Raw genomic sequence first — 18,942 nt, 5'->3', positions numbered from 1 at the left:
CACTCCTCAGAATTTCCAAGTAGCTCGTGACTGCCATAGTAACAGTGTGTGGGCTTCCTGGAGTGTGAGCAGAGGTGCTTTCTTGTACAAGGTAACTGCCCTGGCATCTGATGGGACAACTGACGAGTGCAACACCAGGGGAATCTCCTGTCTCTTTACATTTTTCAAGTGTGGACTAGAGTATGAACTGAAAGTTGTGTCAATATCAAGGGACTGGTGCAAAAGCAACGTAAGTGACCCCGCTACAATACGCACAGGTACGTGGTCCAATATAATCAAACGCAGCTCGAATAAAGCTCAGGTTTTCTTATTATGGGAAGTTATTTCACACTTGGTCAGGTTATTATGCTTTGTTAACAATTTGTTAAATGTATTAACTAGCATTTTTTTTTCATGTGGGGTTGATATTCCCCCTGGTTCCCCCTCTCTTTGATGTACAAGTATTACTGGGCTGTACATCTTCTATAGTCATCAGGATGTGTGGACAACTTGCATTTAGATCTCCACTAATGCCCCTATTCAGACGGCTTTGAGAAGATATACAATTGTGGTTTAGCATTGATTATCCAAAATATTCAGTAAACTACTAACAAGTCCAAATGAGTCATAATTGATAAAAGTCTGTAATAGGTTAATAACCCTTCATAAGAAATGTTCGATGTACAAACAAGGCTGATTGATTGGCAAATTTTGCTTGTTTTGATTCTCTCCTGCCACTTTTAATATCAGCATTTCTATTTGTGCCTTATTCATTAAATTAGGAGATTCAACATAAGTTTTCCGTCTAAATCAGAAGCTTTTCAGTATCCTGTTCTTAAGCACTCAATTCTTTTGCAGTCAGGCCCTCAGATAACTTAGTGATGATACAATTCATAAAACCAAGTTGCCATGATCCAGTCAGCAGGAAATGTCACTTGTGTCTGCTAGGAATCACTTGATACGCAGGTTACTAAATGAACACAAATGGCACACCGTTAGCTCAGAATACAAGAAATTCTGTTATTAACACTGGTGTAGTCATTAACAATTTCAATCAGCAAACCAAGCTGATCTCATATCAAATGATCCCTGTGTTATATCTTGAAGTTCAGCATGATCTGAACTCTGATTAAGATGACCCACTGTCCATTATGTATATTGTAAACAATTTTACAACACCAAGTTATAGTCCAACGATTTTATTTGAAATCTACAAGCTTTCGGAGGCTTCCTCCTTCCTCAGGTAAATGTTTACCTGAGGAAGGAGGAAGCCTCCGAAAGCTTGTAGATTTCAAATAAAATTGTTGGACTATAACTTGGTGTTGTAAAATTGTTTACAATTGTCAACCCCAGTCCATCACCGGCATCTCCACATTATGTATATGAAACAGTTACCATCAGAGCTGACAACATTGGATAATTGCTTGGTATGTGGTTTTTATTCGTACGCCATATATCTCAGGCCAAAAGCATAAAAATGGCTAAAGACGGCAAGCTGCATCCCTTTTTTTAGGGCATTGGAGGTTGAGGTTTAGCACACCAATGATATTTTGGCGAGTGGCAAAGTGGCCATTAGGTGTAGATCTTCACTGTGCGATAGTGTAAAACTGGTGATAGCGAATTGGCAGCCCATCATACATCTTAATGGACTTCAGTGGAAATAAAAATGAGGAGAGATGTAAAATGGGCTGCTGACTCGCTTTCACCCGTTTTATACAATCGCACAAATTCAAAATCTACCCCATGAATAGTGTGTTAAGTGGAGCATTTACAGTGGAGAATAATTACTTATTCCACAAGTAAGAAACAATCTTGTTATTTGGAAGTGATGAGGTACTGTGAGCAGTTCTGGGCACCGCACCTTCGGAAGGACATATTGGCCTTGGAGGGAGTGCAATGTAGGTTTACTAGAATGATACCCGGACTTCAAGGGTTAAGTTACGAGGAGAGATTACACAAATTGGGGTTGTATTCCCTAGAGTTTCGAAGGTTAAGGGGTGATCTGATTGAAGTTTATAAGATATTAAGGGGAACAGATAGGGTGGATAGAGAAAAACTATTTCCGCTGGTTGGGGATTTTAGGAGTAGGGGGCACAGTCTAAAAATTAGAGCCAGACCTTTCAGGAGCGAGATTAGAAAACATTTCTACACACAAAGGGTTGTAGAAGTTTGGAACTCTATTCCACAAACGGCAATTGATACTAGCTCAATTGCTAAATTTAAATCTGAGATAGATAGTTTTTTGGCAACCAAAGGTATTAAGGGATATGGGCCAAAAGCAGGTATATGGAGTTAGATCACAGATCAGCCATGATCTTATCAAATGGCAGAGCAGGCACGAGGGTCTGAATGGCCTACTCCTGTTCCTATGTTCCTAAATTGTGCAAACCATGCAGATAATCTTCACTATGAAATAAAGTGGATGTTCTCTGTTCTGTTCTGTGTATACCATATTCTGTGATTTGTGTGTACCATATTCTGTGCATATCATATTCTGTGATTTGTGTATACCATATTCTAACTTTGTGTTGCCAATGGGCAGCCTCCTCCACCAGGAGTACATATTGTAATTCTGGGCACATACAATGCATGATTTTCTGATTATTTAAAGTAATGGTGAGAAAATCGTGCACAGTGAGGACCCGAATTTCTGATATGTTCTCCTGGCAGGAGTGTGATGTCAGGAAATTACCCATTATATGCAAGGAAGGATTTATTTAAAATTAAAATAACTCCTTTTAGATTGTGCTTTGTATTTAGTTTTGTTAGGGATCGCAAGCACAACAGGAGCATTAATATTCTGTCATATCATAAGAGCTAGCCTCTGTCAAGACAGAACTGATGGATATACCAAGAGAGGGATTAAGTTAGACTTGTACCAATTACCAAGTGGATAATTGCACCCCTACGACATGGTACTGAACTGCACTAATGAAAAAGGTCTCGGGTTTCATCCCAGGTCTATACTGAGTGAACTGTTCTCAACTGGGTATGTGAGCACTTTGAATTAACCTCAGGATGGTTAACATCAGGCAAGGGTTCATGCTCCTGATCGACTCTGCACAGCCCACCACTAAATGGGCTGGGAAAAAACTCCCTGTCCACACCCACACATGACTGGCCACTTGGGTGAGGTAGTGGAGAGCAGCTGGTCACTGTGGATCCATACACAGCATGACTCAGGAAAAGAGGGAAAATGTTGAGGAGGAGCAAGGAAAGAGAGATTATATATGAGGCAGGAAGTGAGAGATTATTAGGATGGTATTCTGTTATTTACAAGCACAGTAATGGACTCACCTATTTTATATTCTTTGCAGCCCCTTGTATACCCCAGAACGTAAAAGCTTTCACTGAGTGTTTGTCCAACGTTTTAACGATATCATGGGAATTGGCATTCGGAGCCTTGTCATATGAGACGGAGGTAGTGGGAACTAATGGAAACAAATACAACTGCAGCTCTTCTACAACCAGCTGTGCCATCCCCGGGCTACCTTGTGGGATAGGTTTCATAGTATTTGTTATTGCTTTTGACAATGAATGCAACAGCGGCAGATCTTACTACGATATTACGGAAACAGGTAGAATGCATCACTTTATTTACTTTTTTGCATTTAATTAGTAGTTTATTTTCAGTATTTGCAATTGATGTCTTAAAGGGACTACCTGGTAACACAAATCCTCTTAAATGTCATGAAAGCAAAAGACTCCCATTAGCGCAGGATTCTAATGTGATACTGACAAGGTGCTGCTCAAGAGAGTTGGTAGTTTGGGGCCATCAAAGATGGTGGAAAAAAGTTGCAAGGTTTTAGTGATAAAAGTCTACATAAAAATTAGGATTTGAATGGCTATTTAAATGCTCCAAAAAGGGCAGATAAGGCAGAAAATCAGGTCAACTGCATCACTGGTAGATTTGCATTGCTGAGGAGAGATTTCCTTCTACTGTGTTAAAGGGACTGTTTCCGTTCTACCATGTGTAAAGAAAATATAGACAATTGGTTGTTAAATCATTAGGAAGGTGCTTCTCCCTCCAGGTTAATTGCTACTACAAAGTGTAATGTTGAAACTTTAAAAAAACAGGGAGGCTTTGTGCTTCCTTTTGGTCACCTCTTTGTTCCAAATGGCACCTGTGTTACTATTAAATAACTTTTTGCATTGGAATAGACCTGTCTGTCATTTGTTCTTGTGACAATGGTGCAAACTGAGGAGGAGTGAAGGAAGATTTTTTTTACTATTCAGTACTGCAAATTATGCACACAAAGCAATTGACCCAATTCCCCCTGTTTTGATTCTTGTTTCCAATCTCTATTAGGGATGAGCATTGCAATTTTTTTTTGAATGGTAATTCAGATTTGCAAAGTTTGCATGGCTTGATTCAGAACTGAAAAATTAAAAATTGTTGATTTTCGCTGGGGAGAGCTTTTAATGTGCCACCTACATGTAAAGGAAATGGATGAATGACCCACCCCAATCCCCCTCACCCCAATGTCCCAAAGAAACAAGCATCATAGAAATATTGCCATTAGTTTGTGATGGAAATTAAATGGTTTGGACACACACAGTTACAGAACATTGATATATATTAACTTTCATGGTAGGCTAGTGGCTATATTTCTATATTGTGAGATGTGTTAGTCACACTTCAAGTGTCCCACTAACACACATGCAAATTTCTGTGTCACACTTAATGAGTGTGCCTCCTGGTTCCATGTTAAGACTCTGCTGCCAATGCTGGCATGTGCCAGCCCTGCTCCCGATCGACTCACATTCCCCCTCCCAGAGTCATCTGTGAGACTCGGCTGGCGTCTGAGCCAATCAGGTGCCTTAACGCAGATCACCGGAATTATGATGATGAGGCCCAATTTAGGATGGTACTTGGGCCTCCCTGTTCTAGCGCACCCGTTTTTGGGCACTGATGAATTTAGGCCCCCATATTACTACTTAGAGAACAAAACAGCGTGTAAATCAGAATTATCTGGCGTTTGAGAGTAGTTTGTGAACAGCTTACATTTCAAAAGGGCATTAACATCCTGTTGAGGATAGGTAAGTGTGTGATTTAGATAACAGTTATTAGCGATGGTGACTGCATTATCCAAGATAGTAGTGAACTATGAGTCTGACAACATCTTTACAATAATACTGCTAATGAAGTATAAATTTTTAAAGTGTTGAAATCTGAATGGCGTTGATTGGAACACATAGCAACATATGGGTTGTAAGTCAAAGATTTCTGGCAATACATCTTTAAATCACTTGTCAAGGGCAAGATTTGATGCTGTCTTAGCATCTTTCCAGCATGCATGGCTCTGATTATTTATAGTCATTTCTGTCATTACTAAACAATAAAAACATGCTATATGATTATTGCATTTAGAAAAGATTATTATTTACAATTTCATTTAGCAGAGACTGTGGTATATGATCACATTTAGCAGAGACTGTGATATATGATCACATTTAGCAGAGACTGTGGTATATGATCACATTTAGCAGAGACTATGATATATGATCACATTTAGCAGAGACTATGATAGATGATCACATTTAGCAGAGATTGCGATATATGATTACATTTAGCAGGGATTGTGATAAACAATTAAATTCAGTAGAGACTGTAATATATAATGATTACATTTAGCAGAGATTATCTAACACTGCAGTGTAATAGTCCAGAGGAAAATTTCAATAAACTACTTTACATCATTCTAAACAAATAATTGTCCTCTTCTCCAGCACCCTGCACCCCACAGAATGTTCATACTCAGGTGGACTGTGACACAAACACAGCGGTTGTTATATGGAACAAGTATGATGGCGCAATCAGCCATATGGTCTCTGCTAATGGAAGTGATGGGTCTCATCATTTGTGTACAGCAATAGATACAAACTGCCAGCTGTCAGACCTGAAGTGTGGCCAAGTATATGTTGCAACTGTCATTGCTTCAAATTACATATGCAACAGTTCTCAAAGCTCTCTTGTTAATATTGAGACAGGTAATTTTGTATTGTAATAGATAAGTTAAAGATTAAGTTGTGCATCATGCATTAACTATTGAGGAACACTGGAACTTTTCATATTGTAAGTTGTTATGTTAGAGATCCATCTATTTGTGAAGCGCCTTGGGACGTTTTACTACGTTAAAAGTGCTATATAAATGCAAGTAGTTGTTGTTTTGTGATCAGAGAGCAATTTATTAGCCACTTTTCCAAAAAGAATACTTTGACAAAATTCTGAGCACCTCAGTACATTACTAACTTTAAACAAGATTCTTTATGCAGAAGCTTTGGAAATAGCATTGATTTTATTTGATTTAAATCACAAAACATTACCAAGTTTCTTTTCTTTTAGAAATTCTAACTCACCCACTGAAATCTGGAATATTAACAAAACTTTCATTGTTTGCACTAACCAGTGTGAGCTGTGAAGATGGTATGCCATAGATGCAAGTTCATTGGAAAATGTTTGATATGTCCAGCCATTTAGCTTGGGATCTTTAAAGGCCACTAAATAAACATAAAACCATCAGCTTATCTGGGTATAGGCTGGATTTTTATCCAAATTGCATCTAAAAAGTGTTTCCATTTATAATAGAAAAGCATTTTATTTGACAAAAAAAATTATATCTGTACACAATAGTCACAGACAAAGTAAAATATCCATAGATAACATAGAATATCATTCCTAGAGGGTGCTTGTTACAAAGGAAGTTCCTTATTGTCAATTTTATCAATTATTTTTGTCCAAGTCAGCATAATATCCTGTTCTGTAAACTACTTTAGGCAAAAGGTACTTTATAAAGCCACAGCATCTCCACCTCCAGTTCCTCCAGTGTTATATTGAGTTAATTTCTTTCACCCTTAACCTGCTCCTGTTGTTTTGAATCAAAACTGAGGTTTTCAAAATGATCCAAAGACTCCTACAAGGTTTCTCCAACACAAGCCTGGGGAATAAGGAAAAGCTGCATCCAGTGTACCCTCTTCAAGAAATCCACCACAATTAAAAGTTTAACCCTAAGGCAGATCCATAGAAGAGGATGCAGCAATCTTTCTGATTTGGAGACACATTCTCCTCAATCTGACAGAACTAATGTAAATCTGTTTAAAATGTTAATCCATATCAGCTCTAATCATTCATTAATAATAGCTCTCCATAGCCCCTTGGCAGCATTTAATAGAAACTGCGTTGATTCCCAACTCTAATAGAACTTAAACCATTTACAATTTATATCTTCTCTGCAAAGAAACTTTGATGTATAAAATCTGCAATTTTGTACTTTGCTAGGTCCATGCATTCCCCAGAACATCGATGCTCATTTTAACTGCAGCAGTAATTCTGCCTTGATGTCATGGCACGAGAGCCAAGGTGCACTTGCTTACACTGCAATGCTGGAGGGAAGTGATGGAACTAACTTTTCATGCAATGCAACTGATAATAACTGTGAAATCTCTGATATAAAATGCGGCCTGATGTATAACTTTTCTGTGGTAGCCATAAATGACATATGCAACCATATCAAAACATCAGAAATTCAGCTTTATTCAGGTAAACTATTTTTAATCTTATTGATGAAAGTAATGTGCATATTTAGCAAATTATTTGAGACACTTTTCTCCATAAAATAGTAATGTTATCCTTACCTGTTTGGTCTGATAAAGGATAATGTGAATTGAGGAAACTTGAAAGAATCTTTAAAAAGCCTGGTTACTATATTCATGTTTTATAGCACAAGTCCTCTATTTTAATAGTGAAATTGACATTTTCATTCAATATTTAGCATTTATTGTATAAAGATTATTTTCAGGATCTGTTCTTTTAATGTTATTTATTTTATTTACTAATTTTTGTGATTATTGCAGTAATAGAAAATCAAAGATCTTTATTTTCAGTTTTTCCTGATTCTTGCCAATAATTTTCTAGATTTTAAAATGATTTGTAATCACTTTTCACCGATTTCTTGCCTGAAAATTGACAGACTTGCCAATCCACACAGCTTCCAAAAATTCTACAGTTTTTATGAGCACATTTGCCCAGATTGTTCTGACCATGACAATGGAGAAGCATTCTAACGTGGTGTTATCCTACTATTAGCCCTAGCCATAGAGGAGCCTCGTAGTTTGTACTCTAATGGCCAAGGAAGTTACAATCACAGTAAACAACTGTGGTCACTCATTGGGATGCCACTCCAGAGATCCAAAAGCTCTTTTGATTCAGTGTGATTTTTTTTCACTGGTATGCTGTATGTGTGGGTGATCATGTACAAGCTCCAGAGACTACTTCATGGATGGGAGAGGCTAGTTCTCCTTAATACTGTCGAGTGAGGAGAGGAGAGGAGAAGGCGTGAAATCATTGATAGGGTCACCGTCAATCGAGAGCTCTGCGAGACTAGGTCATCCGTGCCGCCTTGTGAAAAAGGAGAGGAAGTGTGTCACAATATTAGAGGCCGCAGTTATCGGGTTCACAGATGAGTTTGTATAGTAGCTGAGCTTTGCCAATATTGATTTGATAAATAACTAGAACTACAATGGATAATAACTCTGTAACATGCCTAGCAATATATATAAGAATGCTAATGTGCGTCAGTTTATTTAAGATGCAAGGAAACATTGCCCAATTACGTAACTGCACAAAAATTTTGTAAGTCATATAAGCGTATTGATAATTACATCTTCAGTGTATGCAAGTTTACTTTTCTCTGGATTTTCTAACATTTTCCTTCTCTTGTAGGTCCATGTGTTCCAAAAAATGTTACTGCTCATTTGAATTGTACTAGCAATACAGCAATAGTATCATGGGGATTGAGCCATGGTGCAACATCCTACATTGCCATTGCAGAAGGAAATGATGGACACAAAACATGCACCACAACAGACTTATATTGCACATTTGAAAAACTGCATTGTGCAGAAACCTATGCCATAAATGTGAAGGCCTTGTATAGCAATTGTGCCAGTTCAGCAAGCTTACCCTTTCAGATTCAAACAGGTAAACTTCTCGCTCATCATAACAAGTAGAAACCATGCTCAATAACTAAAATGCAACAGCCTCTAGATTTTCGTTGTATACAAGATTTCTGTTCTTGTAGATTAGATGAAAAAACTGTACGTTAATTATTGGAGTGTTGCGCTATTATGTTCATAACGTATACATTTTTGAAAAAGAAACCATTACCAACTTTAATCTTGAAATCAGGATATTTAAGGTGACTGTAGTGCTCCAGGTAACTTTTCATAGCTCTTCTTTCCCTACGTACATCCTTCTCAAACAAAGGTCAGCATGTTTTTCAGATTTCTGATTGTCTGGCACCTTATTTAAATTGGCTGCAACACCTCAATTATTCTGATCTCTGTCCCACTGGGCAGTGCAGAAAAAAGGACAAACACTTGAATAAGCTATCTAACAGTGAAGATGAGGAAACCAACTTGGATTCTGATTTCAGCTTGACTCTGTCCCCCTAAATCTACTGTTTTCCGAAAATATCAAATATGTCACTTAGCACATTTCAATCTTGTGGTCCATCTTTAAAAATGCTTTTCTTCCTTCAGGCCTTCCTTATTTTCATTTCTTTTTCTTTTCTTTCTTACATGGTTTTTCCTGTGTGTTTGTGTGGGACTATTTTCATCTTCAGGTGTGAAACAGTTCTATTCTGGTTTTCACTCTTTAACATCCATCAGAATCTCAAGTGCTAATAGTACTCAATGTTTGTGCCTTAGCTTTATTTGCAAATGATTCAGAGTTTTCCGGTGCAAACTCTGTGGGGTCTAGGAATGGTACCTTTTGGTATCAGATGAAAATTGCATATAAATCAAACTTAAAGGGATGGGGACAATTAAAGGGGAGTGTCACATGGAGGGGGACAAAAATTTAGAAAACTTCTGCAGAGCATTAAAAGTTATCTCAACCCACCAGCAACACTTGTCAAGGCTGAAGGGCCATTAGATTAATAAATGGCAGGCCAGGATGAAAGGATGAATCTGCAGACACGTGATAGTACAGCCCAGCACTTGGCCTCCTCTTTGATGGATGCTGAAGTTGAGGTACTGCTGCATGAGATACTTGTGAGGAAGGTTTCCCTCTGTGCCACTCCATACCATCCCATAGCAGCATGCCTGCAGGAAGGTGCAGCCCAGTTTCAGGCTGCAGCTGACTGTTATTATCCCTGCACATGTCCAAGCTCTATGCTGCTGGTGTCCTTGCAGCAGATGTCAGAGCTTGGCATCCTCCCTTCTGTTGATCTAGACTCTGATAAGGCAGTTTACCACAGTCATCCCCAGGTGGGTTAGCCAGGGCCCGCAGAAATGATTGGTGACATCTTGGCAGGTGTGACTAAACGGGCAACGCTGGCTCCTGATCACCCTGACATGCCTTCTTGGTTAAGTTAGTTTAATACAGATTAGTGCAGGATATTGGCATAGTGTCAGGTAACTCTATGATTTGAACCCATATATAAGGAAATCAGACTGGGCAGAAGGGGCTGTCCTCATACAGAAACCTGCCACTGTCTCTGATTTGTCATGCTACTTGTCTGACATCCAATACTGGATGAGCAGAAATTTCCTCCAATTAGATATTGGGAAGACCGAAGCCATTAACGTCGGCCCATGCTACGAACTCCGTTCCCTAGCCACCAACTCCAGCCCCCTCCCTGGCCACTGTCTGAGGCTGAACCAGACTGTTCGCTACCTCAGCGTCCTATTTGATCCTGAGCTGAGCTTCTGACCCCCTATCCTCTCCATTACCAAGACCACCAACTTCCACCTCCATAATATTGCCTGGCTCCAACCTGCCTCAGCCCTTTCTGCTGCTGAAGCACTCATCCACCCCTGTGCTCACTGACCTACATTGGCTCCCAGTCCACCAACACCTCAGATTTAAAATTCTCATCCTCGTGTTGAAATCCATCCCTGGTCTCGCCCCTCCCTATTTCTGTAACCTCCTCCAGCCCTAACACTCTCCCTATCTCTGTAACCTCCTCCAGTCCGACAACCCTCCCTATCTCTGTAACCTCCTCCAGCCCGACAACCCTTCCTATCTCTGTAACCTCCCCCAGCCCTACAACTCTGAGAACTCTGCATTCTTCCAATTCTGGCCTCTTGTGCATCCCCGATTTCCTTTGCCCCACTATTGGCAGCCATGCTGTCAAGGCCCTAAGCTCTGGAATTCCCTCCCTAAACCTCTCTGCCTCACTCTCCTCCTTTAAGACGCTATTTAAAACCTACCTCTTTGACCAAACTTTTGGTCACCTGTCCTAATATCTCCTTATGTAGCTCCATGTCAAATTCTGTCTCATAACGCTCCTTTGAAGCACCTTGGGACATTTTACTACATTAAAGGCGCTATATAAATACAAGTTATTGTTTTTACTGTGAACCTGAAGTAAGTTTTTTAGATTATTTGGAATTAAAATGTATCTTTCATTTTCCTCTCCTTGTAGCTCCCTGCGTTCCGCAGAATGTGAATGCTCACCTGGAATGTGACGCAAACACCGCTTTAGTGTCATGGAATTCTAGCCCTGGGGCGGTGTCATACATAGCAACAGCTGAAGGGAGCAATGGGCTGACACGCTTATGTAACACACAACAAGTTACGTGCGAGATCAAAGATTTACCATGTGGCCAGGAGTATTCTGTAACTGTGAGAGCGGTCGATGAAAACTGTGAGAGTAAACAAAGCAATAGCCAGGCAGTGATTCCAAATACAGACTTAAATTTAGGTAAAGTGTTCTAGACCAAAGTGTACCTGTGAGATCTTACGCTATTATTTATTTGCCACTGATTAACTTTAGGAAATATTCAAATATATTACGGTGAAAATGTTTTACCTTTTTAGAAACATGGAAAGTCATCATATTCTGTATTTTGGTTACTTCCTGAATTTATTTGCACCATTTTTTTCCCTCTGCATGTTGAATTAAATCAGAATGCCTTCCATGGAATGTTACTGGCGATTTGAACTGTGAGAATAATGCCCTAGTAGTGTCCTGGTCAGCCAGTGACATAGCAGGATCACACATCGTTACTGCAGAAGGAAGTTACGGGCATTTCACTTCACTCAATACCACAGAAACAAGCTGGAAAATCACAAACCTGCAATGTGGCCAGAAGTATAACGTAATCATAAAAGCAGCCAGTAATGTATGCAGAGGCTCCCCAGGCTCACATTTTTGGACGAAGACAGGTACTAATGATGTTCATTAGCTGTTGGCTTTGATAATACAAAAAACTTACTTTGTCAAACATATAATCACTGCTCTGGTTGAACATGAGCCTTGAGGATCTGGTAAATGCAGCAAATTCTTCTGTCAACACTGCTCTTTTGTGCATTGTTCCCCCTCACCCAGTTTTTTTCTCTGCCAAAGGGATTGGGTCTTGCTAGGAGATGGCATCAGCAGCGACACCCCCCACCAGTGCCTCAGCCAAATGATCATTTTTCATCTGTGGGCATAGGTAGTGAGTATCAGCAGGGACTTCAACCATCACAGTTGACCCTAATCCTCTCCTTATTCATGGTCATACTGCACAGCACAAGTTACTAGAGAGCAATATGTTAACTGTATGATTTATATCAATGTGTTAATTGTATTCAGGTGGTGGGTATGAATTGGGGACTCTCTTGTATACTTTTTATAGGAGAGCTTAGCTAGGGTGTGGTGTTTGTTTGTTTAAGGGGAATCTCTGTGAATAAAAACTTGGAAACAACTAAAGACCAGGCTTTAGTATTCTATCCTTCACCACATGGCTATCCAATTTTAACACAATAGCGGGGTCCCTGGTTAATTCCCCCCCCCCCCCCCCCCGAGACCAATTGCAGCTCCACAACTGCGGTGCTGTTGCCCTGGCTGAGATTAGCCAGCCATTGTTGGGCAACAATCAATAAAGCTAACAGAGTGCTGAGCTGTAATGCCAGATCAGTAGAGTACAAGTCCGAGGCCATCACACTGAAATTGTATAGCACTCTGGTTGGACCCCACCTTGAGTACTCCATTCAGTTCAAGTCACAAGGGAAACATCCAAGTCCTGGAGATGGAGCCGAGAAGGACCATGCCTATGAGGTTAACCCCTATTGTCAGCAAACTGAGTTGTAAGGAAAGACTAGAAAAACTCAATCTGTTCAACTTTGAAAGGAAGCAAATGAGACCTTCTAGAGGTATGTAAGTTGCTAGGCAGAATAGAAAAGGTAAATCGGAACGGTATTTTAAAGTAAGCAGTGGCTGAAGAACAAGCGAATGTTGGTAGAAACTGGTAAAATTGTTATTATTGGTAGAAACTGGTAAAGTTGTTGTTATTGGTAGAAACTGGTAAAGTTGTTGTTATTGGTAGAAACTGGTAAAAGGCAAGTTGAGAACTGATGCCAGGAAGTACTTCTTCACACACAGTGATCAAGATCTGGAAATGTCTGGATATGGTAGTTGAGGCAGAGCTGAACTTATTTTTGTAATCTTTGTGAACCAGGAACCTTCCTTGTCTGTGTGGCTCAGTACCACAGTAGATGGTGCATTTACCCAGCAAGCCCTTGTGGGATCTGTAGCTCTGCCCTTTCTGACCACTGTTTGTTCCAACATTGAAAATAAATCCTGATGCCAGTTATCGCCCTACTCTCCTTGCACACACAGTTTTTCTAGTTTTCTCACTCCACATGTTCTCCAGCAGCTGGGAGATGGTTCCTCTGTGTCATGTGCTTCTCCACCAGTGCCATTTTGGTGTGCTTATAGCAGCAAGAATGTAATTTCCCACAAAACCCTATCATTGTGATTTTTTGAATACAATGGTACAATAGAGAAGGATTTTTGAGTGGATCCAAACTGAGGCAAGTCAATTCAAGGAAAAAGCAGCCATGGGTTTGAATTGTCTGGTTATGAATAAGTATAGTAACTGCGTACATGCAGAACTGAACTCATACTGAAGACATTTTCACCGCAAATTATGATTTGCTTATTTTAATTTTAATTAATTTTTTCCTTCCCTCTTTCTCTCTGTCCTTGTAGCTCCCTGCGTTCCACAGAATGTGAATGCTCACCTGGACTGTGCCACAAACACTGCTTCAGTGTCATGGAATTCCAGCCCTGGGGTGGTTTCATACATAGCAACAGCTGAAGGGAGCAATGGCCTGACGCGCTCATGTAACACAAGACAAGCTAACTGCGAGATCAAAGATTTACCACGTGGCCAGGAGTATTCAATAACAGTGACAGCTTTTAATGAAAAGTGTAGCAGCAACCAAAGCTCTGCTGTCAACCTTGAAAGAGGTATGTCACCGTAGACTAAAAGTATTCCTGTGAGATTAGTTACATTTTACATCTAGATATTTTTCTCGGGTTCAGCATCTCAGACCAGTCCCATAGGCGAGTCCCCACTCTCTACGACCTGATGTGCACTTTTCTCAGTCCCACATCTAGATAACTTGTGAACCTAGAAATCAACAGAAAATCCTTTTTACTGTATTTTGGCTTCTAGTTATATAACACGTGCCCTCACATGATCCTCCTTTGCTTTGGAAGGTGGTAGATTAAATACTCCACTAGACTATAGCTTAGGGCTGTAAACTGACATAGATTTATTAAACAGTGAATGGTTACGTGAATAAAAGCAATTATACTGTAGATTTACAGTGGTTAAAGGCTTAACTATCCTTCCTTGGACAATAGAAAAATATCAAACAGTTGCATCTGCTGTATTGAACTGTAATGCACATAGGACCAGGCACAAGGTCTGTGAACATTAACCTTTTACATGGTGGTTTGTTGCTGACCATTCATGGTGTCGTCTCTTCTGCCTATCCATCTCTCTGTGACGGCTTCAGATGGGCCACCCAATTTGAACATGACAGGCTGAGAAATATTTTTCAAAAATTGACAGGGAATGGCAAAAATGAAATTTGTGTCTCTTAAACTCAAAAGGCCCTGCCACACAAACATATATACCCTAAATAAAACTCAAGATGCTACTATTTGAACTTAATGGTTCAGCCTCTCCCTCGGACACTTGACCTAACACACTGGGAGTGATTTTAGAGGGCAATTGCGGGTGCGTTGGGGGTGGGGGGCTCCGAAAATCGCAGAAACCCCGTTTGGGTTCAGAAGCCAGCTCCAACCCGCTGACTTCCGAGTTTCCCAGGGATCCACCTGTGTGTGCGCGGGCGACCCGAAAACGGAAGTCCCGCCAGCAATTAAAGCCGGTGGGATGACAGTTAAAGAGCCAAATGTACCTCATTGAGGTACTTAAGGCACTTAACCTGTGACATATGAAGTGATTAGAATGATTTTTAATAGCTTGCCCACCGCTTCTGATTCACGCCTGGTGAAACTAGGCATGAAGGGCTGGAAAAGGAACAAGAAACTAAATTGAAAAACCATGGACAGAAGTGAAAACACTAAATGAACCTACCTTTGCACCCTGCTCCGATGTCTCCCGCTCCGATGGACCCCTCTTCAACCCCCCGATCTTCCCCTCTCTTCCCCCCCCCAATCTTCCCCCCTCTCTCACCCCCCAATCTTCCCCTCTCCCCTGATCTTCTCCTACCCCCGATCTTCCCCTCCCCCCCACCCCCGATCTTCCCCTCTTCTCTTCATCCCTGATCTTCTCCTCTTCTCCTCCCAACCCCCCCCCCCCGTCTTCCAGTCCAGCGCCGGATGACGTCTTGCTCTCTCTCTTTCTCTCCCCCCCCTCCCCCCCTCGCCCCCTCGCGTTGCAGCTCCTGACAGCAGCCAGCCTGTCAATCAGGCTGGCTGGCGGGCGCAAAGCCCCGAGAGGACGTTAATCATCAGCAATCAACGTGCGATTGAGTCGGAAACAGTAAGTTTTGTTCATGCGGGTTTGCCACGCGCACTTTCACCCCGCCGCCCCCACTGCCAGTCCACTACCATTGTAAAATCGAGCCCACTGTATATATTCTGGGGCTATTGTATCAAAACAAGCTGTGTCCTTTTCTGTGAGTGAACCTGGTTTTTAACCCCAGCATGGTAGAAAGAAACCAAAATAATGATGTATCATAGCACTATTTATTACTTGCCATGTGCCCAGAGAGTAAACAGATGCTTATTTTAAAAAAAAGTTTCCATACATTTACTTTTGACATATTCCGAATTATTAAGATACTTGTGTAACTTTAGGATTTAGCAATCAAAACTTATGTTCTCTTTTTCCCTTAAATTGACAGCACCATCTCCCCCGCAGATTACCTCTGGCTATCCAAAATGTCACTTTAACAGTCTCTCAGTATCATGGGCTCAAAGTGATGGAGCAACATCATACTCTGCAATAGCAGAAACAAGTGATGGGCATATAGCCTCCTGCAACACACAAAACACCGAGTGTGAATTTACACAGCTGCGTTGTGGCCACACATATTCAATAACAGTGAAAGCAGCAAACGGCAACTGCAATAGCTCACAATCCTCCAGCCTGCAGCTTGATACAGGTAATTAACTTCTTGTTAATTTTAAATGTGTTTGAGTAGAAGAAGTAAAGTCAATTTAGAAAATTAAAATGAGACCAAACCCACACTGTTTTTATGAAAAGTTCTTGATGAGCTTTTTGTTTGCTTATGGAAAGAGAAGAGCTGAAACAGATGTCAATTTTGACAGAATGATATCACATGCATGTATCAACACATTTCAATACAATTGGCAATATTGAATAAATATAGGAAATGCTGGGAAAACAGAGGAAAGGTAGGTTAATATTCTGATAGAGGCCCTTTGCTTAGCACTTGCAAAAGTAAGCAAAACAAGAGATAAATGTCACGGGCCAAATATGCTAAATACTAGTATTCTATTTGGATCAAACCATAAACTGTAAAGAGCAAAGATCAAGCAGTTTTACAACTTCATCTGAAGCACAAGATATATTAGATACATACTTGAAACCCAGCCCATCGATATTTTACAGAGTTGGTTGCTTCTTTAATTTTCAGGGCTTCTGTTGCTGGCTTTCCTGGTACCTCACATCAGGGACTAGGCTTCAGTAATTGAACTTATTTTAAATGAACTACTGTTATATGCTTGATCACAATTGCAATTTTATTGTGTTTGACCTTATTGGCAGTTGCAGGGCAATGACAGATATGCTTAAAAACCCATATCCTGTAGATTTTAACTCCTGTTAAGCTTCTGAAAACAAGCTTTTGTTCACTAACCAAACTGTCACTCTGTTTGTTATCTTATCACTCCAGACTTTGTAATGGAGAGGATATGAAGTCGGAAGCTCAGATCGAGATCAGATAGGATGCCAAGGTTGCGAACAGTCTGGTTCAGCTTGATACAATGGCCAGGGAGGGGGACGGAGTCAGTTGGAAGGGTACAGAGTTTGTGGCAGGACCAAAGACGATGACTTCGGTCTTCCCAGTGACAATACCGAGGCAGTGGAAAGGTCGAGAGAGGTGGTAGAGAGGTAGACTGGACGTCATCGGAATACATGTGGAAACTGACTCCATAACTAAGGCAGCATGTAGATGAGGAAGAGAAGGGGGTGAAGGATAGATCCTTGGGGGACCCCAGAGGTAACAGTGCAGGAGCTGGAAGAGGCACCATAGCTAAAGGTGCTCTGGCTATAATCAGATGAGTAAGTGGAACCAAGCAAAGGCAGTCCCACTGGGTGGAAAAAGGAGGAGAGGTGTTGGAGGAAGATGGTGTGGTCGACCATATCAAATGCCGCTGAGCGGTCAAGGATGAGGAGAGATAAAACAGTACTTTATTACAAGAATTCTCTGCCCAACCCCCAATACAAACTGTTTAAAAACCTGCTTATATAATCTCTATCTAAGAGAAGAAATTCCTAATTTTCCTAGTGAGAAAACAATGTACTACAAAGCTGTCATGTTTGGTCTCCCACCCAAAAAAATCGCACTCATGCCATAGAAATACAATTCTGGCATTGTGTTGAGCAGTATCCACACAATGGATGTTCATCCTGTCACTCTAACTTTGAGGGGAAATGTAAGGCTGGAATTGTTCTGGCTGGAAGTCTAAACATGCTGGATCCTTGACTTCACACTAGAAAAATAGGAAATTTTAGTTTATCCACTTATGGAAAGGACCTTCATAATTTACTTGAGAGTTTGTTTCTCATGAATTATAAGAAACCTTCCTCATTCTATGAATAAATGTATTTACAAAATGCAAATCAAACACACAGTTTTAATAGAGAAATATGAGCTCCAGGAAGTGCAGCTAAAATGATATAAATTTGATCTCTCCCAACCACCTGTCCTGAATATGTTGACTGCCGCTCATGTATGGTTCCACTTGTGCTGGGTGCACTTTGCTACCTGACCTAGGTGACCATTCTCCATATATGAGCTCTGACATTGAATGTTGGCCGACTGTTCGACCGCAATAGCACTCCCGTGGCAACTAGTTGAGATCAGCTAACTCAGCATAGAAATCAAAGGTAGGACCTTCTGATCTCTATGGCTCAGATATGCACTCCCTCTATAAAACAAAACTGGAGTAGTCACAGCAGTAACATTACGATGCATCGGCACACATTCTATGTCTTTAATGACACGAAAAACTTGGCTCATTTTCCAATTCAGTTCAAGTTTTATATCTCACTGATTTATAAACTATATTTTGTTTAGTAGCAGATATTAAGTACACAGAGGTTTTTGTTTTATCTTTGGCACATCTTTGTGATAAAATATAATCTGATTTTCTTCATTGATACTTTTCAGCACCTTGCGCACCACAGGATGTCGAGGCCCATCTGAACTGCGCAGCTGGTATTGCATTGGTTTCATGGAACCAGAGCAATGGAGCAGTGCTATACATTGCAACTGCAGAGGGAATCAATGGCCACAAAGAATCATGCAGCACAACAAACTGGAGCTGCAAAATGTCCGACCTACGGTGTGCTCAGACATACACTATAACTGTAATCGCACAAGGCAACTCATGTGACAGCAAACCAAGCCCCAGCTTTGACATCAACACAGGTGCTTTTCAATTTATGGGTCTCACAAGATTAACATTC

General features: G+C 40.6%; 1 long non-coding RNA gene across 3 annotated transcripts in view; it reads right to left on the bottom strand.

The window, feature by feature from the left end:
- Positions 1–17,009, bottom strand: part of LOC137325037 (uncharacterized) — an 84,283-nt gene extending 67,274 nt beyond the window's left edge. For all 3 annotated transcript variants that reach the window (XR_010963780.1, XR_010963782.1, XR_010963781.1), the window contains exons 1-2: positions 16,832–17,009; positions 16,152–16,262 (exon numbers count right to left, since the gene is read on the bottom strand). This is a non-coding gene — a long non-coding RNA (uncharacterized lncRNA). The remainder of the gene's footprint in view (positions 1–16,151; positions 16,263–16,831) is intronic.
- Positions 17,010–18,942: the final 1,933 nt, after the last annotated feature.

The sequence above is a fragment of the Heptranchias perlo genome, chromosome 9 (genome assembly GCF_035084215.1).
Source record: "Heptranchias perlo isolate sHepPer1 chromosome 9, sHepPer1.hap1, whole genome shotgun sequence".
Classification (NCBI taxonomy): domain Eukaryota; kingdom Metazoa; phylum Chordata; class Chondrichthyes; order Hexanchiformes; family Hexanchidae; genus Heptranchias; species Heptranchias perlo.
This window is presented reverse-complemented; position numbering and strand designations above follow the sequence as displayed.